The sequence below is a fragment of the Equus przewalskii genome, chromosome 3, assembly GCF_037783145.1.
Source record: "Equus przewalskii isolate Varuska chromosome 3, EquPr2, whole genome shotgun sequence".
In the NCBI taxonomy this organism is placed as follows: Eukaryota; Metazoa; Chordata; class Mammalia; order Perissodactyla; family Equidae; genus Equus; species Equus przewalskii.
Window position 1 is genome coordinate 62,122,523 of NC_091833.1, and position 25,285 is coordinate 62,147,807.

General features: G+C 37.4%; 1 protein-coding gene and 1 long non-coding RNA gene across 8 annotated transcripts in view; one reads left to right on the top strand and one right to left on the bottom strand.

The window, feature by feature from the left end:
- ALB (albumin) overlaps window positions 1–25,285 on the bottom strand; it is a 65,685-nt gene that overhangs the window by 30,987 nt on the left and 9,413 nt on the right. Inside the window, exon 1 of one of the 6 annotated variants that reach the window (XM_070614681.1) lies at window positions 5,889–6,004. The exons of 2 other annotated variants lie outside the window; for them this stretch is intronic. The gene's annotated coding sequence lies outside the window, so the exon portion shown is untranslated. Of the gene's footprint in view, window positions 1–691; window positions 862–5,888; window positions 6,005–25,285 lie in introns of those variants that run through there. 3 more of the 6 variants (XM_070614677.1, XM_008526441.2, XM_070614678.1) reach the window with 3 other exon arrangements.
- The window catches only part of LOC139082562 (uncharacterized), a 30,249-nt gene continuing 6,490 nt past the window's right edge, over window positions 1,527–25,285 (top strand). The window contains exons 1-2 of one of the 2 annotated variants that reach the window (XR_011538689.1): window positions 1,527–1,812; window positions 20,449–20,528. This is a non-coding gene — a long non-coding RNA (uncharacterized lncRNA). The remainder of the gene's footprint in view (window positions 1,813–20,448; window positions 20,529–25,285) is intronic. The other variant, XR_011538688.1, reaches the window with a different exon arrangement.

The window sequence follows — 25,285 nt, forward strand, 5'->3', positions numbered from 1 at the left end:
AGGACTCCTATAATTACCTTATAAGTACCTTGAAGATAGCAGAAGCCTTAAGTTTGTAGTTATTTCATTTCTGTATCACCAACAGTACTTAGTAGGGCTAAATATATGGTGAGAACTCACAAGGTAATTGATTGTTGATTGGGTATACATATATGCGACGCAATGAAAACCAAGTTTATCTTCATAGGGAAGATAATAAATTTCCATTTTACTTACTTGTAGCCCCACAGAGTTGCAAATGGATATTTCTGTGCAATATCACTCAGGTGTCTTCATGAACTGTTACTGGCTTGTCTCATCACACCCTCTGATTTAGTGACGCAATACCTATCTTGGTGACCATGCCTATACATCTTGATCCTAAGATTTAAATAATCTTGTGCAAATAACAAGATAGCTTAATAGTTGTGTTTGATTTGGACAAATAACTAATTCAAAATCTTTCTTGAGAATACACATTGTATTAGAAACAATTTGCAGCCTTTATCAAATGCACAAAAATATGAATATGCACAGTAATTTCTCCCGAGCGTTTTGCAAATTAAAAAGCATAGACGGGCCAAAAGAAGCTATAAGACATTAGGCCTTGATTTGCTAAATAGAGGTATAAGCAATATGCACTCCTATTCATTCATGGTACTTTTAAATTTTAATATATAGAAATATCCAACCCCTTAAACTTCAGACTCACCTCTGACCATAGTTAATGCCTTTTGCATACAAAACAGCATCCTGTAGAAATCCTTCAATATATTAAAGGATGAATTCAGTAAAGATTTTTAAACTATAATATCACTGTGTAAAGGCCAATGACCTGGTGTTTACACTTTAATCCTTTACCACAGATAATTTGCAAAACACAGGCAGATGGCAAATACTTTACAACTCTAATCAACAAAGAATGAACTATGTCCATTGAAAAGTATACTTTGGGCAAATGAATTACAGAAAGTCCACACAAAACATGACCTCGAAGCGAGTGGCCTATTTTTGAGAGAAGAAGAAATGCTGAGTCTGGCATTTGTGTTATCAGAGAGATGTACAGGCAGAAATTCAACAAATGAGTCGCATCATTCTACAACATGGGTGTCCGCTAACAACTCTGAAAAGCTCCAGTGATGAATACAATAAAACAATCATTAACTTAAATATGATTGTAATCTAATTTGAGAAAACACCAAAAAATACTCATGTCTCACAGATCTTCTGAGCTAATTTTTAAGACATTGGAGAGACATTTGTAAGGCACAACATGGTAGAGCAAAATGAGGGATTACAAGATCAGTTTTCTACAACACCTGGAAGATCGCTTTACTTGTTCCAATGTGAAAAATCTTAAAAATATTGCAATGGGTGCCATTGCACCCATTTACACAGAAATTTAAAAAACGATTCCAGAGAAGGCCAGCCTGGTGGCTCAGCAGTTAAGTTTGCACCGTTCCGCTTTGGTGGCCTGGGGTTTGCCAGTTCCGATCCCAGGAGCAGACCTATGCACTATTTGTCAAGCCATGCTGTGGCAGGCATCCCACATATAAAGTAGAAGAAGATGGGCATGGATGTTAGCTCAAGGCCAGTCTTCCTCAGCAAAAAGAGGAGGATTGGCTGCAGACGTTAGCTCAGGGCTAATCTTCCTCAAAAACTAACTAAATAAATGAATAAAAATGATTCCAGAGACATTAAACTTCATTTGTGGAAGTTCTTTTCCCCTCTAACCTGCTGTCAAAACCCCCTGATGGACAAGAAGACTGCACAGCTCTTATATTACCACCTCTATATTCAGAGAGAGAAGCAAAAAACACGTGGACTGCCAAGGTAGGAGCCTCCTTCTGCCACTTAATAGTCTTTGCCATTGGGCAAGTTTCTTAACTTCTTTATGCCTCAATTTTCTCAACTATAAATTGGGGATATGGGGTGTTTTAAAGGATTCAGTGATTAAATACATATAAGGTGCCCAGAAAGTACCAGACACAGAGCAAGTATTCAATAAATGTTGGCTATGATTATTATATCTATTATTATTGTTATTATACATTGTAAGTACACAGGTACATGTGTATGTGGACATTATGATATCTTAAAAAAAAAAAAACAAGCAAATAAATGAGCATGAAGAGTTCAAGAAGTTTAGCAAGCAGAAAATGCGTTAGGTGGCGAGAGAGAGAGAGATTGCACACTCCCACTCTCATATATCCCATTCATTACCGATACGTGCACAGGTAACTCTACGACATATTTGCAAGGCTAACTTACACATTCTTTGTAAAGAAATTTTACATTTTTCCTGTTTCAAAGTCTTAGAATTATACAGTTAGAAGCAGTCAAGATTAATCTAGAAGCCTTAAGGGGAAAAAAATCTAAAAGCACTGGAAAATTTTATTTATAATATTATATATATACATGGTGAGTGCCTAGAACAGTGCTGGGCACCTAGCAGATCTTGAATATAAGATGAGCATTTAAACAGGAGCTAGGACGGAACTTCTTTATGAAGAGCTGCACCACAGATACATATTGAACTTAGGAGAGTGACATAACAGTAAACTCCTTGTCTAAGAGTCAACAAGAGACTCAGTTGACTCCAGTAAAGAACTAACAGATATCAAAATCCTAGGGAAAAAATACTTTTATGCACATACTCCTTATAAGTAATGGTTCTCCTTTAACACAACACAATTGTTACTGCCTATCTCTTTATGGGTGTTTCCTCAGTATGGCACACAAGATCTTGAATGGTAAATTGAATTAGATTGAATTTAGCTAATCCATATACTTAAAAGTTTTCATGCTGACGCGAGCATTGCAATAAAATTACTTTTCCCAGTGTTTTATCAAATATGGTGAGAATACTCTTTTTTATTATAAATTTTTCTTGATATTGCTATAAATTGACACATTGATAAAGTACATTCCTGATACAAAATGCCTTGGATTACTACTGCTCTATCCTCAGTACTCTGTATTTTCCATAATCCACCAATCCTTTTTGTTTTTTTATCAAAGAGAGTAGAAATATTTCATTTAGTTTGATTCATCTGTAACTTGACACTGTTCTCCTTCTTAAGAAGGACTCTCATCTTTGGGGTCAGACAACCCACATGAAGTACCAGAGAGCAAAAGTCAGAGTTGGCCTGGGGAAACACCACAAAGCAGGAGGCTTTGAATTCTGGAATCTTGAAGCTGCATATTAATAAGTTTTACTGCACACATAAAAATCTAAATGCACAAAAATGGAGCATCTTGAATCAGAGAAAGACAAGGAATGCTAATCAGGAAGATTGAGCTTTACTTAGCCTTTCTTATCCCCTTTGTAGCCTCAAGTAAATTAAAGCTTTTAGATCTCAGTTCAGCTTGGCAGGTCTTTGTAACCCAGGGGGGCTCAAGTCATCTGGATATCTCATGATCCTGGCTAGATTAGGGTGACCATAAGTAACAAAGCTACACTGGGTTTACCTGCCTAATAGAAGTTTATTTAAAATGACATTGGTCAAGTAACTCAACTTCTTTAGGTCTCAATTTCCTTTCCTATAAAATGAAGGGATTGGGCTGAACGATTCACAAGGTCCTTTCCACTATTTTGATTCTTCTGAAACTACTATAAAGTACAGACTTTCCTCTCCATGCCTAAAACTAACAGGTCCCCAAGAGACAAGGCTGGGTAGCATCGGGCAGGGAAAATGAGTCTTTACTTCCAAAAAGAAGCACTCAAATATCTCTTACGATGGATCCGGCCCTGTTCTAAGCGCTTTATGCATATGCATGCATTTAATCCTCACAACCAAGGTGCTATTACTATGCCCATTTAACAGATGAAGAGCTTGAAGTATTAGGTTAAGTAGTTTAACTTATTCAAAGGTGCACAGCTAATACATAGTGGGGTCAGGACGTAAACCCAGGCAATTTGACTTCAAAATCAGTGCTCTTAACCACTCCATTCTGCTTCATGCTTAAGATTCACAGAGCCCACAGAATTTATGTTTGTAACTAACACTGATGATTTCAGACTCAGTGAACTCTTCTAAGTTCTGTACATATTAACCAAGGTCGAAAAGCAGGGTTAACCAAATGTGTGCTGTCAGAGCTCTGGAAAGAAATGTGACTCAAAATTCCTGATGTTGCAAATTTGATTTAACTATGGTTAAAAGTAACTTGTCCTTGAAAAAAAAAATGATATTATAACCCTGAAATTCCATTCAACGTTATAATGATATTTGTTATTATATTTTGAAAATGGAGGTCCCATGAGGAATTCAGATCTCTTGGCCATCCTTCTTATTACAGTCTGAACTTCATCTGAATTTCCATCTGGCCTTTTGAAGGTTTTCAGTGGATCTAGCTTTTCACCCTTAGTTACAAAACAGCTCTCCCTCTTGACTGTAGGCTCCTTGAGAACTGAGACTTTATCGTCTTGATTCTCACTCTATCCCCAGTATGTAGGATACTGGACATTCAATAAGTATTTTTTGTTAAATGAATGAGTAGATGTCCAACAAGTGTTTGCTGAATTAATAATATAAAACATATAAGATTATTTTTAGACAAGTAGCCAATTTTCTTCTGTTTCCTCTTCTTACAATAAAATAAATACATTTGATGGACAGCAATATTACCCCCAGTATTTTATTTACCAATTTACTGCCTTCAGAACCAAAGGATCTGATCCCTATGTACGGCAAATCTCCACCCAAATTTTCTGAGACAAATTGATTTTTATTTAATTTTATTGTGTTCAATATTATCTTTAGTCAAAAACACAGCTGAATATGATTTAATTTTATACATTTTAAGGCTTGCCATTTAAACTCACAAATAAAAGTCATTTGTTAGACCATGAGTGTTTATTTTTAGTTCAAAGTATGATCCACATATTTTAATGAAACTGGCATTAAACTTTTATTCTGGGACCTTCTAATAATTGTAATGTTGCTATATATCAATGCAACATAATTTCTTGTATAATGTTAAATATAATTCTTCCAACGGCACTGAGAGGCAATGAGAAAAGTCCAGAGAGAAGAACAAACTTGTCTATGGTTAAAATGCAAATAAGTGGTAGAACTAAGACAAAAAACCTGGTTCTTCTAGGTGGGATCTAATAACTTTCCATTATCCTAGTCTTCATTTAAAATACCTAAAATATATAATCGATGAAAAAATAGGAAGATTTACCAACTACTACCCAAATATCCAAGAAATATGTGTTAAAAACATATGTCAAATAAAATATTTTCAGAGCAAAGTTTGCACACAAAAAAAAAAAAGCATGAGCTATTTTTGTATTTTGTGACAGGAGAAAGAATGAAACCAGGAGATAATAGTTGTGGTTTGATTATGCATTTTAAAGTGGAAAGGTAAGTTTGCTTTTTTAAAAACTTTAAAAGAAAACTGAGAACCTATCACATTAAAACTGGGAAAGGGGAACCTGAATGAACTTTAGGAGATGCTCATTGAGTAAATGTGCTTGCACACTAAGCGTCTATTAAATGATTTTGATGAGGTTCAACCTCAACCAATTATTGTTGAGCTGTTTTCATTGAAAGATAAGTCTTTGTTAACCAATGCACAAAAGATTTCTTTAATTAAAAGCAAGATATCTGGTTTATAGAATAAAATCAAGGTCTATTTCTGTTTCAGCAACTAAGAAACTAAAGACGAAAAAGCCCTAACTTGAGTTTAGCAATCAAGTCACAAGCCTAAGCCTATTGTTTGCACAGAGACCGCTGAAGACCCCTATTAAATGTGTTAGACCATCTGACATTGAATTGAATAAACTGAATTAAAAATAAACTTTAAAAAGAACAATTTAAAATGGTGGGGCATAGGAAAAAGCAGATATAAAATGTAGTCACCCAGCTGTAAGAACCAAGTAATCTATACTGGAATATGCTTACCTGAATCTCGAGGTAAACATTAATGATTAAAATGTAGATTATGGGTCTCAGATTAATAAACTTGTACCTCCACTGAAAGAGAGTCAAGGTTATCACTGCTTCTCTAAACAAATTCTAAAGCCCACACATGGTAACCTTTGAAATTCTAACAGAGCATCACCAGACTAGCACTGATTGCTTCAGTTTACAAGCCACTGGTCATAGAACTTTGAACTGGTCATTTTTGTTTGGAAAACTTGTAGATACTGTATCTCTTTAAGTTAAACAAACCCTTGGACATACACACATGCTGTTTAATGAGTGTTGTTGCCTACAAATGGAAAATTTCACTGGTGAGGAATTACATGGAATAGTACAAATCAAATCTAATAGTCTCTGGGCTGAAAAAATACTCATGTTTCCCATCTTTTCTCTCATCTACACTTTACATGAAAAGACATCTCTGTTTTTCTCTTTTATTCTTCAAAAGACTGAATCTATATGATCTGAAGTTACACTTATTTGAAATTAATTTTAAAATATCTTATGATATCATAAATATAAAATTTCATTCTTTTTGCTTTACAACATCCTTTATTCATATATAAAGGTGTTTCTAAGCAAATTTCTGGCAGTATGATTTTATTTTTCTATTGAATTTCACAAAACTATCATAGGCACATTTTTTCTTACAGCCTTCTTTTTTGTGTGTGTGAGGAAAATTGGCCCTGAGCTAACATCTGTTGCCAATCTTCCTCTTTTTTTTTTTTTGTCCTCAAAGTCCCAGTGCATAGTTGTATATCGCAGTTGTAAGTCCTTCTAGTTCTTCTATGTGGGATGCCACCGCAGCAGGGGCTGTAGGTCTACACCCAGGATCTGAACCAGCAAATCCTGGGCCACTGAAGCAGAGCGCACAAACTTAACCACTACACAATCAGGCCGGCCCCCATAGGCATATTTTTATAGGGAAAAATACAACCTTTTGGTAAACTAAAGCCACATTTAATTCATAGCAAAGAAAGTTTAAATCATTTAATTAAATAAATGAAATTAATTTCCTATAAAACATTGACAATGATGTTCAGCATACTAATAATATTATTAGCCTATAATTACTACATCTTGCAAGAAAACTACTAAAGAGAAAATAAACAGTCATGTTTGACTCTAACAGTATTCATTTATTTTTTCTTTTATTGGGGTTTTAAACATGGTCGCTTTTGCTTTTTGTCTAAGTTTTTCTACTGCTTCAGACTAGACTAGAAGAGAGTGGAGGTTAGAATAAATGCTACAAATATGAACAATGTAAAAATTGACCTCTTCCAAACCTTAGGATAATGCCATGGCCAATCATAGTGACAATTCAGTGAACTACTCTTATTGCCTTTTCATTCCCTAAACTTTTAACTCATCATGAGCAAAGATATGATATAAAATCTGAAGTTTTTATACAACCTATACATCCATTTGATACAGGGCAAGTTGTGTGACTAGCCCATAATGTAAAAGGAGAAGAAATTCAGTGGGAAGTCCTTCCCTCCACACCTCAATCTAACACATATTAAAACACATTGTTCAAACACATATGTATTCATATTTTTTACCCTACAGTAAAGGGTGTTTTAAAAGCATTTTAATTTGCATGTCATTGGATGGAGCATGCCCTATCCAGTTTACTACAGGAACATCACTTCCAATAGTCTTATACCTAGCCTAATTCACACATTTGTGTCACACCTGCCCAGTCTCAGTAGACGGTGGAGTTTCTAACCCCTGTGTTAAGCTGGCTGGTCTTCCATCAGAGCAAAGAGAACTTCAGGGAAATCCTCTTTGATTATGATAACTAAGGGAAAATTGATTGTTTTAAAATCTAGAAACATTTACAATATTATAATTCCCTCAGTTAAAAAAAAAAAAAAAGTACAGTCACAGCCAATCAGGGGAGTGTCAGGAAGCCTGGAGCTCTGTAAGCCTCACTCCTGCTCTGGCAAAGGAGTGCTGGGAGTACCAGATGCCTGGACAATAGCAGAGGCAGGCCTTCCTAAGGTCAACAGAATGCTAATATGGAAAGTCCTGGGCCCTCCCCACCCCTGCAAGGCACATGAATCAACATACAGAGCTCAGTTCTCAGGAATTTTAAGTTCACCGTGTAGTGAGATCCTACTAAAAGAAGAGTGTGTCATACCCAAGGTTCCTGCAAGCACAATGACCTGTTAATGACATCTCTGTGACAACTACTCATTTCCTCTTCATTTCCCACCAAATGATTTCCATCTCCACGACTGCTCTGAAACTGAATCTCAGGTCAAGTATTCAATCCCATTAGGAAAGTTTTTGCATGTTTCATGTAAGTGAAAGGAATTAGTCAATTGCATTTGATTCCCCTCTTTTATGTTGACCTCCATGGAATTACATTATTCTAGTTCCCCATCTTTGTCTTGAATCAATTGTTCTCTTTCTTGTTTGCTGACAACCTTATTTTTATCTTCCAACCAAGGCTTCTTTGCTTTCTGTTGAATCAGTCAGAAATCATTTAGTTCCTTCTTCTCTCAGTCTCGCTTTTTACTCTTCTCTCGTTTCTGTTTTATTATAGTAATGCACTAATGGGTATACACACTTCAACCACAAGCAGTCCTTCACGTCAATCCCACAAATGTCTTCCCAGAATACCATGTGTAATCATTACTCTTCTTTCACTCAAAAATTTATGATTCTCCATTGCCTACACAATAAAATCAAAACTAATAATGTGCCATACCCTGTGCTTGGTACACCAAGGGAAGTAGCATCTCTTCAGCCTAGAAAATGATGGAGTTTCAGAATCTGAATCACTCCACCAACTTGGGATGAAGAATGCAGCCTCTTTTAAGGCAGTGAAAAGTCAACAGATTGGTGAAATACAAACTGCCCAAAGGAGAAGATTGTACATAAGTGGTATTCAGTAAATGTTTGTCAATTAACCAGAGAGCCAGGTTTCAATTAGGGGAAGGAAGTGTATAGACGAGATAAGAAATAGGCTTGGGATAAAAAGATTGGGGATCCAAACATGCGTGGGGATAATAGGGGAAGGCAGAGGACGCAGTGAACTTAGAGATGGCATGGGCCAGAGGAAGGGAAAAGAAGCAATATCCTAAAGATCTGGATGCCGTTAGTGATCCACAAGGACCTCCAGGAGACATGGAGAGAAAAATCTTGCAGTGAGAGAATACAATTATTTCTGAAGCAAATGTTAAGGAACAAAGCCAATTTACTGAAGGCAAAAAGGCAGAGGCAGATTACAAAAAGACATGAAAACAGGTACATATTTAACAATAATATTTTTTGAAATATTTTTCTTTTTGGGTTCCATGCATATGATCTTCTCCCTCTTCAATGCCTTGGGGAGCACTAAAACTTACAGCAGAAATGCAAGGAGAAAGAAGTGCTAATATTTATTCATCATTATAGGATTTTCCAGTGACACAATAATCTTGAGAGATTTTTGTTCAGAGAGAAAGATTTACTCTTTAATCTTGTTCATCTGCATACCAAAAGCAAAACTTGAACAGTGTCAACCTACATTGTCTTTGTTTTCTTTTATGGGCTTCAGATGGAAATCTGAATGTGCCTAAGGGACATTCCATTCTACCCAGGAACACAATGGAGAGCCTTGCCAGAGGAAGAATAAGAGGAGCAAAAGGGAAATTTAAAAGGAATGGGAATTGGATGGATACATGGCTAATGTCACTCTGAAACCTATTATTCCCAAACAAGGGAAGAAAGAAATGAGAAGATGGAAACAGACACGTTGAAGAGGAAGCAAAAGTAATTTCTACAGCTTCCCGTTTGGAACTCTTAGAAAGAAGACTCCCTCACAGGGTATCCACTTGGGCCAACATGAGGCGGCCGATGAAGAGCAGAAATTAACACAATTGCATGGTGATGGAAAGAGTTCTTATTATATGATCTACAATATGGTGTCTTGCTAATTTATAATCACCTTTTACATAAACTAATGAGAAGTATAGACACTAAGCTCATACGCCCAACTCACGGGTTTGAAATTGGGGTGGGAGAACCCTGTTTGGTAAATTCATCTACTATTGTATCTGATTGTAGACAAATGTGGTCCTCGCAGAGCTTTATCTTAGGTACAGAGAGTTGAATTTCAGAATTTTCTCCCGTGTGGATACTACATTGTAGAATCTTGTGGAATAGGAGAATTAAATTCATGAATACTGGAGAAAAAGACTAAAAAGTACTCCAGAGCAGTAAAATTTGGGCCCTTATATATGTACTTGGCAGATTTGGGAAGCTAAATTCTAATCATTCCTTTAGGTTAGCTCCAAGTCAGAAAAGAAATGAAGTACTGAACACTGGTCATCATTTGGATCATCATATGTCCCTCTTGGACTGCCCTGTGACAAGAACACAGTGTTCTGGACAGGTCTCGAGCACAGTGGCCCAAACCATTAGGGGGTAACAGTCCTTTTGGCAACAGCTTAATCAGTAAGTCCAATGTCACATGGAAAACTAATCTAGAACATTCACTGTGTGACTTATCCCAGAGAACTCGCCCACGCATATTTGTCTACTATGTGCTCTACCACAAAATTTTACCACTCCTACCAAAAGCCTGTTGACTCTGGCCAGGAAATACTAACCATGAGGATTAGAGGTCACATATGACCTAGATAGAGCTCACTCCTCCCACAAAAAAAACCTGGGACAGGTGTCCCTTCCTCCTACTTTTTCCACTCTTATTCCCAGTATTTTCTCATCACTCTAAGTGTCATACCGCCTTTATTTCAAACAGACCTTAGGCATTTACTTCCAGACAAGTTATATGAGTTACTAACTTTCCTTTTTATATATATATGAGTCTACCTTTCTCACTTGCATGGAAAGAATTTCCTCTCTTTGACCCTTTATTTACTTCTAAGTTTGCTATTCAGTGGGATTTTAAAATATCTGGCCTTGCAGGAGACAGCATAAATGGGTAATAACCAGTATCATTTGCCATTCTGAAGCCATCAGACGAATATGAATCAAAGTACCACACGTGTGACCCACTACCATTCTAGAGGACTAGGTCTCAGTCTTCCAAGTCTCTAAAACCACCAATGGGGTAATTAGGACATCTCTTAGTAAATCATATTCTTCCAACAACTTTCCACACTAAGAAGGATTTTATCCTGATTTTAAAATGATTTTCACATCTAAATGCAATGGTTCACCAATTCAATGGAATATTATGCCCTATACAAAGAAAGAAAAAACCCCTCATAAACACATGTGAAATTATCTAAGGCATTGTCTAGGAAAAACAGCAAAGTGTATAATAAAATAAGAATAGAGCATATAGTATGCTACCACTTAGTTAGTTAAAAAAAAGAAATATGTTGGGAGGGACATATGTATTAGTATTGACCAACTCATGATAAAACAATCTGCATTGATTCAAACAATCTGGAAGGACACGCAAGAAAACAGTAACACTGTTTACATACGTACCTGTGTATGTTATATACATTACATATAACATATACAAACACACAAATATATGTATATATTATATATAATACATATAAACATATTTTATACATTTTATCTCCAAATTAGAGACTTTGGAGACAATGTTTCATTGGAGACAAACATTTCATTCGATGTTTCATATGGCTAGGACAGCTCATTTTTATACAAATCTAGGAAAAATCTTATCTACACGTATATTTGAACTTCTTGAAAATGTCAATGCTTAGGAAAGCTAAAACTTTGCAATCGTGTTTTTCCAAAATTCAGAACTGAACATATTCAAACGTATAAAATTCTCTGTAAAGACATGTCCTGTTAGTCTGCTTTCCCAGCTGGGTAGGCAGTTTCACACTGAGTCTATCTAGTCCCTCTTGGGTCAAGAGAAGGATTTTGCTTTAAGTGACCATCACCCCTTAACATGGCTAAAAGGTTCCCACTTTTGGGAGTGAGTGCATTACCAGTGTCCTGGGACACTGTCAGGCAGAAGATTATCTGTTGAGGGGCTGAGCAGAGGCTCAAGGTACAGAGTATGTTGCTTCAAACTTGACAAATGATGGAGAACAGGCTGAGTTCTGCTGACCAGCCCTGACCATCTGACAACAATAAAAACAACGTGGAACTCACCCAGGTTCCATCCAGCTTCCTGGTGCTAGAGCATGTGATGGGAGCCATTGCTTTGGTTGGTTGGTGGGAGGGGACAGTTGTGTCATTCCTTCTCTTCCCTCTTCTCTAGTCATGAGTATTTCCTCTCGTAAAGGTAGGGAAGTTTGTTCTTCAATTATGTATCCAAATCTTTCTGTATGTCTACACCCACCCCCATACACACCAATACTATCATACTGGCAGAAAAGAAGAGATCTTGAATTATGAATGAAAGAATTTTGTGAGCCCTGGTTGAGGGATTTGGGGGAAAGGAAGACACAAATTAAGACTTAGAAATGCATGTGCCATGCTCAAGTAAATGTCAATCAACCTTTAGGCATATCTGCCTATTATATACTTTTCTCAAATCGTAATAATGACATGTGCAAAGACAAGTGAACTTCCAACAGATAGCATCATGAGAGTATCATCACTTTATCACTTACTATAAATTTGGAATGTTTCTTGTCTGACATATTTATGGTTAATAATATAAGTGGTTGTTAGATATGGTTGGTGATATATCTATAAAATAAAATTATTCTATGATTCCTGTTAACCAGATATTTTAAGATTGCAAATCATGCTGTTTTTCCTTGTGTTTTATTTTTTAACTATTACCATTTGCAACTATTTTTTTTTGAGCTTTTATTGAGATATGATTGACAAATTAAATTGCAATATATCTAAAGTATACAATGTGATGATTTGATATATACATATAATGTGAAAGGACTCCCACTGGAAGTTAGTTAACATATTCACCACCTCACATAGACTTCCATACCATTTTCTGTAGTGGCTGCTCCAGTTTACATTACCACCAACAGTGTTTAAGGGTTCCCTTTTTACTGCACCCTTGCAGGCATTAATTGCTTGTCTTTTTGATATTAGACATCCTAATTGGTGTGAGGTGTTGTCTCACTGTGGTTTTCATTTGCATTTTCTTGATGATTACTGATGGTGAGTATCTTTTCACATGCCTATAGGTCATTTGTATGTCATCTTTGGAAAACTGTATATTCAGGTCCTGTGCTCATTTACTAATTGGGTTATTTGTTTTTTTGCTATTTGGTTGTATGAGTTCCCTGTATATTTTAGATATTAACCTCTTATTGGATACGTGCTTTGCAAACATTCTCTCCCATTCTGTAGGTTGCCTTTTCATTTTCTTAAGGAATTCCTTTGCTGTGCAGAAGCTTTTAAGTTTGATGTAGTCCCCACTTGTTTATTTTTGTGTTTGTTGCTTTTGTTTTTGGTGTCAAATCCAAAAAATCAGTCAAGACCAGTATCAAGAGATTTACTGTCTATGTTTTCCTCTAGGAGTTTTATGGTTTCAGGTCTTACATTCAAGTCTTTAATCTATTTTGAGATGATTTTTGGGTATAACGTAAGATAGGGGTCTACTTTCACTCTTTTGCGTGTGGCTGTCCAGTTTTCCCAACAACATTTATTGAAGAGACCGTCCTTTTCTCATTGTATATTCTTGGCTTCTTTGTGGTAAATTAATTGACCACACATGTGTGAGCTTATCTCTGAGCTCTCTATTCTGTTCCATTGATCTATGCGTCTCTTTTGACACCAGTAAAAACACAGTACTGTTTTGATTACTGTCAATTTGTAGTATAGTTAGAAATCAGGAAGTGTGATGCTTCCAGCTTTGTGCTTCTTGCTCAAGATTGCTTTAACATTCAGTCTTTTATTGTTCCATATGAATTTTAGGCTTGTTTGTTGTTCTTTGAAAAATGCCATTGAAGTTTTGACAGGGATTACATTGAATCTGTAGATCACTTTGGGTGATATGGACATTTTAACAATATTATTTCTTCCTATCCATAAACAACTCCCCACAGAGAATGCTTACACGCCCACTTACCTGCCTCTTTGTTTGCTATGGTCCTGTGGGACTTGTGAATGCCAAGCCCACTGGCTATCAGTACTAAGTGATTTGGGAGCCCTTCTCTCTGATGGCAGCTGGCAAAGTTGGTGCATTGAATGTGTGAACAAACTCCTTCCAGGGAGAAGCTGGTAACTTGGTTTTATTGTTGGAGTAAGCTGAAGGGATAAGGCAGGGGAAGTGCCCACCTGCTCTTTCAGGCTCCCAGGAGGATCCCAGTTAGCACCCAGATGCAGGATGATTAAAAGCTGGATTCTCAGGCAGCATCTGGGAAAGTATGCAGCCAAACCCCTTCCAGGGTAAAAACTGGGAGACAGGTGTTTTTGCCTGTTTCCTCTGAGCTAAGCAGAGTTAGGGGTGAGGTTTAGCCAGGGGAAGTGCTGTCATGCCCATTTAACAGTGCTTCTTTGTTCGCTATGGTCCTGTGGGACTCATGGATGCAAGCCTCATTGGTTCTCGGGGCTAGGTGATTTGGGGGCCCATCTTCCGGGCAGCAACCTTAAAAGGTGAGGGACTAGAAGTATAGTCCAATCCCTTCGCTTCTCAGGGAGAAGCTGGGAGTTGGAGGTTCCCTCTCAATTGTAAGGCATTGTACAAGGGTGGAGTTTATCGTGCCAAGGGAGGTGAAATGGTGTCTGAGCCTTTCCTACTCATTTTGATGGGGGTATTTTCTCAGTCTCCCAATGTGTAGAGATCACTCAACTAGGTTCTGGATATCTCGCAGAGGGAATTGATCCTGTGTAGCTGTATATTCACTGCATCCATGGGAAAGTCAGGAGCCTCCTATTTCACCATGTTGGTGACGTCACTCCAGATTCTTGCAACTATTTTTTCTGAAACCTTGCAACCAATGCTCCTCCAGACATAAATCGAGCAGGAGGCTATAAAAAACACTGTAATTGACATTCATGAGCTCCAATTACTCAGGCTTATGTTTAATCAAAACGGCCTTATTGTTCTCATTGATCGAGTTCATATTATTAAATGTTTTAATTTGAATCTATAAAGTAAATTTATAGTAATAGGGACCTTCTTTTATCTGTGTATTTATTGGGGTTCCAATATACAAAATGCATTATGTTCACAAAGTAGTGGCAGAAACATTTGAAAAATCCTAGCCTAGGTCAATAACCATGGCAAACTACAGGTTCAAAATAAATTTAAAATTCCCTTGTTATCTAAGTAAGACTGCTTATCCTCAACAAAATTCGTAGAGTCATGCAGAATGGTCAAAAAACAAAATTTGAGGAATTTGTGGGGTTGAGAGTAGTCTCCCAAATATTAAGTTACTTCTATTTTGAAATGAGGAGATAATCTAAAGAATTAAGAGAGTCTTGGTGAAGTAACTTGATTTCAATAACTTGATTTTAACAACCATGGATGGACAGAAAGAACTTATCTCATCCATGTAGAGGTTAGCTGTGACAATCAAGTCACAAATAATAGTTCTATTTATTTTTAATAGCCCTTAATGTTCCTCCAAATTTGGTAGAGCAAATTTAACCAACACTCAAATATATGGCATTTATCTATAAGTGAGCAAGTGTTCACATGTGCTCTTAATAAACTGAGCTCTATAAATACAAATTCTCAACACTTCACAAAGGAAATAACTTTCTGAGATTGTTTCACAATTTTAATTCATTCATTCATTCATTCAACAAATATTATTGACTACCTATTAATAAAAAAACAAACACTCCTACCATCATGGCATTTTACAGGTAGATAGACAATATTAGCAAAATAAACAACTAAATTATATAATATTTTAGAGGGTGCTGAGTACTATGGATGAAATTAAAATTAGAGCAGGTTAAGGGAGATTGGGTATGCAGGCAGCGTAGATTTGTCACAATTTTAAATAAGACAAGCAGAGTGGACCTCACTGAGAATGATATTTGGGCAAAGACTTGAAAGAGATAAGGGAGGTGCCACATACACATGTGGGGAAAGAGTGTTCGAGGCAGAGAGCAATCAGTGCAAAAGCCCTAAGACAGGAGCACCTCTGATGTGTTGGAGGAACATTGAGAAAGTCAGTAGGTCTAAAACAGAATGACCAAGAGGCGGAGAGAGTAGGAGAGGAAGTCAGAGAGGTACGGACACCAGATCATAGAGCATCCTATAGGCCACTGAAAAGATTTTGGCTTTTTCTCTGAGTGAAATGGAAAGCCAATGTAGGGTTTTGAGCAGAAAAATGTATCAAACTTAATATTTTTCCTGCACAATAAGTACGATCTAATAGCAAATTATGAAGTTCTATGTGAATAAGATGTATAGTAAAATTGTTCCTTTAAAATCTTACATTAAAAGCTTATATTCTAAGACACTCATATAAAAACCATTTACTGAGTAATCACTGTGTGCCAGGTGCTATTCGTTAATTAACTCAACCAATATTTGTTAAGTGCCTACTGTGTGTCAGGTGCTACTCAGAGTACAGAGATAGGCACTACAGACACAAGATGAAAGAGTATAAGCACTCAGAGGTGGGGGAGGAGGGAAGGATGCTCTAGAAAAGCATCAAGGTTCAAATTTTGGTTTCACCATTTACGAGCTATGTGAACATGGACAAGTTCCTTAACCATTTTCAGCTTGTGTTCTCATCTGTAAAAGAGAGTAATAAAAATATTACTTACACTCTAGGGTTTTGTGAACATTATTCTGGTTGTTACATGAGGAGTAGCTAGTAGGGAAACAACACAGGAGGCAGGGAGAGTAGTTAAGGGGCTATGGCAGTTGTTGAGGGGTGAGTCCAGAGCAATGGCGGAAGTGCTGAGAAATCATCAATTTCAGGATATATCTTGGAATTAGAACCAACATGATTTAATGACCGATGAATCGTAGATGAATCATTCACTGAATCAATGATTGATGTGGCATGTAAGGGAAAGAGAAGAATTAAGAAAAATTGTCAGAGTTTGGGCCATAGCAGCTGAGTGGATGATGGGTCCATTTTATTGGATTGATGAGATCCGAGATTTGAGAGAGGCAATTGAGTTCTATTTTGAATATATTATATCTGAGTTACCTGTTAAGCATCCAAGTAAATTTCATGTAGGCTTTTGGGTATATGAATTTAAACTCAAGGAGGGAGCCAAGCCTGAAGATCAAAATATGGGATACAACAGTGTATTGATGATAATTATATGATGAGATGAAATTAATTGCTTAGATAAAGAAAGTAGGTAGAGAAAAAGAAGCCCAAGGACTGAACTCTGGTTTACACCAACAGTTCAAGCTCAGATATAAGGAAGAAGTAAGCAAAGGGAAGTGAAATGGTCAGGGAAGTAAGAGGAAACCCAGAAGAGTGTGACGTCCTACAAAGGACAAGAACAAGGGCAAGGAAATGATCAGCTATCTCAAATCCTCCTGAAAGTTGAGGAAAATGACGCCTGAGATTTGACCATTGGTTTTGATAAGAGGGGGGTCATTGTTGACTTTGACAATAGTAGTTTCAGTGGGTCATGTGGATATCAGCCTGATTGAAGCATAGGAGACAGAATGGATGATGGGAGTGAGGAGGTAGAAGTGGAACAGTACATAAAGACAACTCTTTTTTGTGAATTTTGCTATAAAGGGGAGCAGAGAAAGGAGGCTGTAGCTGGAAGAGGTCTTCGGCCAAGTGAGTACCTTTCAAAGATGGTGGTATTTATATTCTGATAGGAATGATCCCAAAGAAAAGCAAAAACTGATGATGCTGGAGAAAAGAGTGAAATGAAGGAGAAAAACCTTGACTATGCCAGATGATATGGGATCCAGCACACAAGTTGAAGAAAAGACTTTAGACAAGAGCCAGGATAGTTCAGTCACTGAAGAAGAGAAAGCAAAGTTTAAAAACAGGGAGAGGCAGGCTTGTGGTTTTGGAGTTGGAAAGATGAAGTAGGTCTTTTCTGATTGCTTCTATGTCCTGAGTGGAGTAAGAATCACAGTCGTAGCTTAGAATGAGGGGGAGAGGAGAGGCATTCGTTCTGATTTCCTGATATTTTTTCTTCCTGGGAACCTGGACTTCATAGGATGTGACCTGTGCAATTACACGGGACCCCACACCCAAAAGGCATCCACACTTGGCTTAATGCTCTGCTGTTGCACTCTTGAAATTCCTCATAATTTTTAAACAAGGAGCCTCATATTTTGATTTTGCACGGAGCTGCACAAATTATGTAGCTGTTGCTGTTGAAAGATTCTGAGACTTTGTCACAATTGTTCTAGAATTTCATAAAGTTTCTTGGTATGGGTCTTTTTCAACCATTGTACTGGATCACAATTGGCCTTTATCAAAACAGACATTAACATCCTTCGGGTCTATGAAACTTCCTTGAATTATTTCATTGATGATTATCTCCTTTCCTTTCCTCTTTCTGCAAATTCTATATTTCGAATATTGAAACTCTTGCACCAACTCTAGCTTTCTTATCATTTCCTTCTCACTTTCTATGTCTTTGTCATTTTGTTCTACTTTCTGGGCAATTTTCTCAACTTAATATTCCAATCCAAATTCTGTTGAGCTTTTTTTTTATTCTGTCGTGTATTTGGTTTGTTTTTACTTCTTAAGTTCGTGCATCTATAGCCTCCTGTTCTTGTTTCACAGATTCTGTGGAGTCTTCACTTTTTTAAATTGAGGTATATTTGACAAATAAAATTGTAAGATATTTAAAGTGTACAGCAGGATGGTTTGTTATATGTATGTGTTGTGAAAGGATTCCACCTGCAGAATCCATCCAGAAAATGATATATTTTCTTCTCTTTCTAAGATTAACTATAGATTTTGGTTTTGTTTTCTTCTGCTGCTAGTGTTTTCTGTATCCTCTAGATTATGTGTGTTTGCTTGTTTTGTTTTCCATCTCCCATGTAAGAGACTCCTCTCAAATGTCTAGTGATTCTTAGTTTTCCATACATATTTAAAATAAGACAGTAAATATTATTTGGAAATTTTGTAGGCTTTGTGGAACTTACTGACTCTGGGCTTTGCTTCAGGGTGGTCATGGGATCCAGACATTTTTATTGTTCTTTGCTCTTGTGTCTGCTATTTTCCTCAGAGAGGAAATTTCCTAATTTCCCGCTTAGATATGTAAGGTTGGCCGCCACTGTTCTGGAGATCAGTGGAGAAAAAGGGGTAAGAATCTCACTCTTCAAAATATGGACTTTGTTTATTTTCCCTATTTTCAATATGATGTCTCATCCTTGCTTCTTCTTGAGTCCAGAGATTTTCTGGTTCAACAACTTTATTGACTAACTCTTCAATCTCATGCTATAGTAAGGGAGGGATAGTCACCTGGACACGTAAGTGAAGAGGAAGGGGGATCTAGGGAGATAAGTGCTCTTTTAATTTCATTTAACCCCTCAGTTATCCCTACTATCTTTCACATCCACCTTTAAGGTTACCAGTCTCTCCTTTTATAATGACAGCCTAAATTCTGTGGCATATATTGGCTTGATTTTTATAGACCTCTGTATTATTTTTCTAGGGGTGCCATAACAAAGTACCAAAAGTTGGGTGGCTTAACTGAACTTTATAGTCTCACAGTTCTGGAGGCCAGAAGTCCAAAGTCAAAGTGTCAACAGGGCCATTCTTTCTCTGAAGGTGCCAGAGAAGGATCTGTTCCATGCTTCTCTCCTAGATTCGGGTGGCCTCAGGCATCCCTTGGCTTATGGATGCATCATTCCAATCCTCCATCTTCAAATGACGTCCTCCCTGTATGGTTTCACACCATCCTCCCCCTCTGTATGTGTATGTCTCTGTATCCAAATTTCTCCTTTTTATAAAGACACCAGTCATACTGGGTTAGAGCCCGTCCTAACGATCTCATCTTAATTTGGTTAAATTTCCAAAGACCTTAATTCCAAATAGGATCACATTCAGAGGTACTAGGAGTTAGAACTTCAATATATCTTCTTTGGGGAGATATAATTCAACCGCTAACAGCCTCTCCCCCCACTTCTCTTAGGTTTTGGCTTTCTCCAGTCTGTTAAATGCAACATCGTTTCTATCCACTTTCCAGATCTCAAAATTTTGTTGCATATTTCTTATGCATTGCTACGTACTTTCCAGTTCTCTTTGTCCTTGTGAGTTTGTGTTTTTGTTATTTCTGTACTGTTTTGATAGGCAGTAGAGATAAATGTGTGTGCTCAATGCACATGTAACCAGAACATCAAAATTAATCTTTTTACGAGTTAGATCATATTACATCGTTAGCCAGCTCAAACCATCCAAAGGCTTCCCATGACACTTAGAATAAAATCCTAAATCCTTATCATAGTCCACAAGGATCAGGCACAGCTTAATCCTCCAAAGGCATCTCCTATCACTCTGCCCTCACATGCCCCACCCCAGCCAGGTAGCCTCCTTGCTGTTCTTCAAAATTGCCAAGCATGTTCTCACCTCAAGCACTTCAGATTTTCTCATTTCTCTTCCTTCAGATATTCACAAGGCTTACTCACTCAGCATTCAGACTTCTATTCAGAAGTTTCCTCCTGAGAAATAAACCTTCCTGAACAACTGTCTTAGTTTGGTTTCTTCCAAAACAGACTCTGAGACCAGGACTGGATGTAAAGAGTTTATTTGGGAGGTGATCCCTGAAGACAGAGTGAGGAAATCAGAAAGTAAGGTAAGGAAGACAAGAAAGCCAAGGAAGGATGTGTTGGTGAGTGGGTTCCTACCATGGGCACCTGGGGCTCAAAGTCACTGGAGAGCTCCTGAGAGACTATACGGAACACGCTTCAAAATTGTCATCAGCACCATCCCTCGTTGATTAAGATTGTTTCTGGGAACATTAATCCCCAGCTTTTCCTCATTTACTGTCAGAGCAGGTACTTGGGGGTGCAGCACATATCAGGCTCCCAATAAACATTTATCGAATGAATAAATGGGATGTGTAGAATTTCTGGAGACACTGGATAAAATAAGAATAACAAAGAAATCATACAAGACTTTTAAAGCATATTAATGATTTTAAAAAACAAAGCAAAATACAAAATACTAGTGTTAGGATGTGCTTCTGTTTGTCCTTTTTTTTTTTTTTTGAGGAATATTAGCCCTGAACTAACATCTGCCACCAATCCTGCTCTTTTTGCTGAGGAAAACTGCCCCTGAGCTAACATCTGTGCCCATCTTCCTCTACTTTATATGTGGGACGCCTACCACAGCATGGCTTGATAAGTGGAGTGTAGGTCCATGCCTGGGAACCAAACTGGCAAACCCCGGACCACCCAAGTGGAGTGCATGAACTTAACCGCTACACCACCAGGCTGGCCCGTGTTTTTCTTTTTTAAAAAAGATATATTTGTATAATATTGCTTATGGTACTAGTCCTCTGTAACAAGAAAACCTCAAAATACAGTGGCTTAAATAAGATACAAATTTTGTTTCTCTCTAAAATAACATCCAGATATTAGCAGTCCGGTACTGATGTGCCATCCTTGACATGATGTCACCCATCTCTGGAATCAAGGTAGCTGTTCCACTCTCTCCGTGCCCCACTTGGCAAGAAGGGGGAACACGCTAGGGGGAAATAGGCTCATTCCTTTTAAACACATACCCAGAAAAGGCACACATCATCTTTTACTCACATCCCATTGGCCAGAACATAGTGACACAGCCAAACTAATCCCAAGGGAGCCTGAAAGTGCAGTCTATAGCTGCGTGAGCCCAGCTGAACTTGGGAGTTTGTTAGTAAAGGAAGAAAGGAGAGTGGGTTTTGGTGAACAACTGGCAGTCTCTCCCACAGACAAATGTGCTTACATGTGAACTGAATGTTTCTGGAAGAAGAAGAAGAATTTCTGGAGTGATGGAATGGAATCCCAGAAGCTAGGTTAGAGAATAGCTTACTCATTTGGTAAACCATTTTACATTGTTTAGAATAATTAGCATATATGTATATTACTGTAATGGCATTAAAAATTTATTCTCACTACTCTCAGATGAGTGATAAAAATATAGTTTTTTTGTTTTCCAGAAATAGTCATGAGTCTTTCTCCACTGAGTAGTAAAGGGATAAATTTTTAATTTTTTAATTATAGTATCTGTATTAGTCAGCTCAGGCTGCCATAGAAAAATACCATAGTCTGGGTGGCTTAAAAAACATAAATCAATTTTCTCATCATCCTGGAGGGCAGAAGTCTGACATCAGCATTCCAGCATGGTCAGGTTCTTGAGGGAGTTCTCTTTCTGGCTTGCAGATGGTCACCCTTTTTCTGTGCTCTCACATGGCAGAGACAGAAAACAAGCCAGAGTGTCTCTTCTTATAAGGACACTAATCCCATTATGAGAGTCCCATCTACACGACCTCATCTAAATTCAATTACCTCCCAAAGGTCCCATCTGCAAATACCATCACACTGAGGGTTAGGGCTCCAATACATGAATTTCGGTGGGGACACAACTCAGTCCTTCGCAGTTTCCTTATCTCTCCTACTTTAAAGTGTCTGCTTCCTAACTCTGTTGTTTTTGCTTTGTTTTATTTGTTTAAAAGTCTATTCTTTCAAGTTGCCCCCACCCCCAGCACTTTTCCCCAAGTAGCATCGAGCTGTATGAATGGAGAGGGTTCACGTGCTCTCGGGGCATTGGGGAAAGTGGGAGGTCTTCAGTCATACTTCAGGAGTGCCTGCCCCTGTGGTGTGGTTGGTAAGAACCCATCTCTGGATGCTTTGCTGTCTGTTCCTGAGTCTACAGTTTGTAGAGAGGGAGGACACAGAGAGAGGAGTTAGAGGAATGATCAGGAGTGTGAAGCACACCCTGTTTGCCCATCCACACTGCTCCACCCCTTTACTCTGCTGGGGCTGCCTCAAGGGGGAGCAGGGCCTCCCTGCAGAGTGGTGGACACCCAGCAGACCACAAGAATGAGGCAAAAAACCCTCTGCTCTCAATGCCCACTCACCAGAATAAATGCACCACGCCCTCAACTGATCTAACACTTCTCGCCAGGATTTTAGCCTAGAGAAGGGAGGTTGGGATATGTGTATCTCACGGCTATCTTACTCTCTTGCCTTTTCAAAATCTCCTGGGGACCAAATAGGCAGATTCAGGCTTTTCTCTTTCTTCAAATCCCTCTTCTACCCTAGAATAGCAAGCCTCATAGCCTAGCCATCATCATTAGAGGTAGTAAAATTTCAAAGCCAGGAAGAAACTCTGCAATCTAAGTCTCTCAGATCTGGTTCTTGATATTAAAGGAAATTAAGCAATTTGGAAAACTTTTTCCTTTCTCCACAAAACCTAGATTTCAAAGGTGTTTCAAGAATTTTCCTTGACAGACAAAAGTTGTGCCACTCTATTTTGTTTTTACTTTTTATTTAAAATTTGCAAAATTACACAAAGTAGAGAGAATACTAAAATGTATACATCACTCAGGTTCAGAAATTATGAAAATTTTGTGGTGGTGTTTTATCTATAACTGAACTTTTTCCTCTGTACTATTTTAAACAAATTCCAGATATCATATCATTTTTCTTTCCCTTTTCATTCCTTTCGTAAGTCCAAATTCCACCAACTCCCCAAAAATAGCAAGTAGGTGCCATAGGCTAACCAGGAAAAAGTTTCGAGCATAAAAATGCACAGGAAAAAAATTACTGGAAAACTGGAGAATCACCAGATTAAAAGACCCATGGTTTTCATTGTTAAATGCTTTACATAAAAAAACTTTTGTTTCATCTTTAATAGTAGGCACTATTTTATGATTGTGTTCTTACTTTGGTTTAAAAACTTTCACTTAAACGTCTTTCATATTTTAGAACTTTATCATCCTTTCAGTGACCAATTTATAACTGACTCATGGTTAAACAAAAGTTTTTGAAAATTTAACTTTTCCTTTTGAATTTTCTCGTTTCAAAGTATAATGCTCATTATGTTATGATAGTAAGTAAAGTCAGAATGGAAATTATATGTGTACTGTGAGTATAATTATATTTTTTAAAAAATAGATATATAGGGAGAGAGTATAAACTAGGAAGCAAAATGGTGATGTGATTATATTTCTAGAATTGATCCAGAATTTTTCTTCCATTGAAGTTTCTAAATATTCTATAATGTAGCTATTGCACTTCTATATTATTTTTAAAATAGAAAACGTATAGATTATAAGGACTTTCATAATATAATTTCCTAATCACTTTGTTTTTAATTTCATCTGGTGTCTCATCAAATTACAAATTATTTCCAATGTTTACCCAGTTACACACTGTATACCAAGAGCTCCAGATGGCTTCTTACAACAAAGTTAAAGCAATCTTGTTTCTATTAAACACACTCCATGAAAAATCTCAAAAGATAAATGATGCAAATATATTTTGACAGGGAAACCAAACACTTTGGAATACTTAAATCTCGTATTTGCTCTCTGGGGTATGTGGGAAAGCTCTGCAACACTATTCGAACGGTGAGAAAACTGCTGAGTATACAAAGGGGATTCAACAGGGTATCAAGGAACCTGAGTTCTAACCTCTGCTCTGCTCTACATTGCTCTGCAATTTGTTGAGTTTTCTAACCTGTCTGAGCCTCAGTCATCATCTGTAAATCCTGAAGATTGCCAGCCTCTCTCACCTCAGTGCTGGCAGGCAAACAGCTAGAGTGTATACCGTAATTTTCACATTATTGCTTGTGAATCACAATCCAAAGGCGACTGAAAGGGTCATTGTGGAAGGGGTCTGATTAGCAGCAATATTAAACAAGGCTAATTTAATTCTGCAAGCTTGATGGAAATCAGAGTTTGAGAGAAAAACAGCAAGTTTATTGAAGAAGTGATAAGAGGAAAATAAGTTGGAAAATACTACAGAGTATTCAACAAAGGGCATGGAATTTTTCATAAACATTAGCTTTAATTAACCAAAAAGGTGTACAGTAATTATCTATTAGCAAGTTATTTTTGCCCAGATAATGTCTCCCCCTTCCTAAGGATTTGCAAATTAATTTTGCAAAATTCATGTATTCAAATAACTAATCTTTTGTAAAAATGATAATAATAATGCCTCAAAGTTTTTCTCAAGTCACTTAGAGTATTATAAAAAATCAAAAATTGTTGCTATTGTAATCAGATTGAGAATCAGTGTTTTAGAGCCTAAGCAGACATCTAGTACACTGTTGACGTGCTTTTACTAAAATGATACCCCTCATGGTGGTTTAAATTGGTGCGCTCTGCTCTCTTTTGCCAGCAATACATGTGCACGTAACCTTTTGGTCCATAGATGCCACGTCTGTTTGCAAAGCTCTTGGGCCTGTTGTAGGTGCTCAGACCCCGTTTGTGGAATGGAATTAAACTAACTATACAGTCTTTGACTGCCCCTGAGTATACAGACAGGCTTGTGCGAGGAAAGCTACCCAGTTCCAAGGGGCCAGGAGAATTGCTGCTGTTTCTTGCAGACAATTATTTAAATG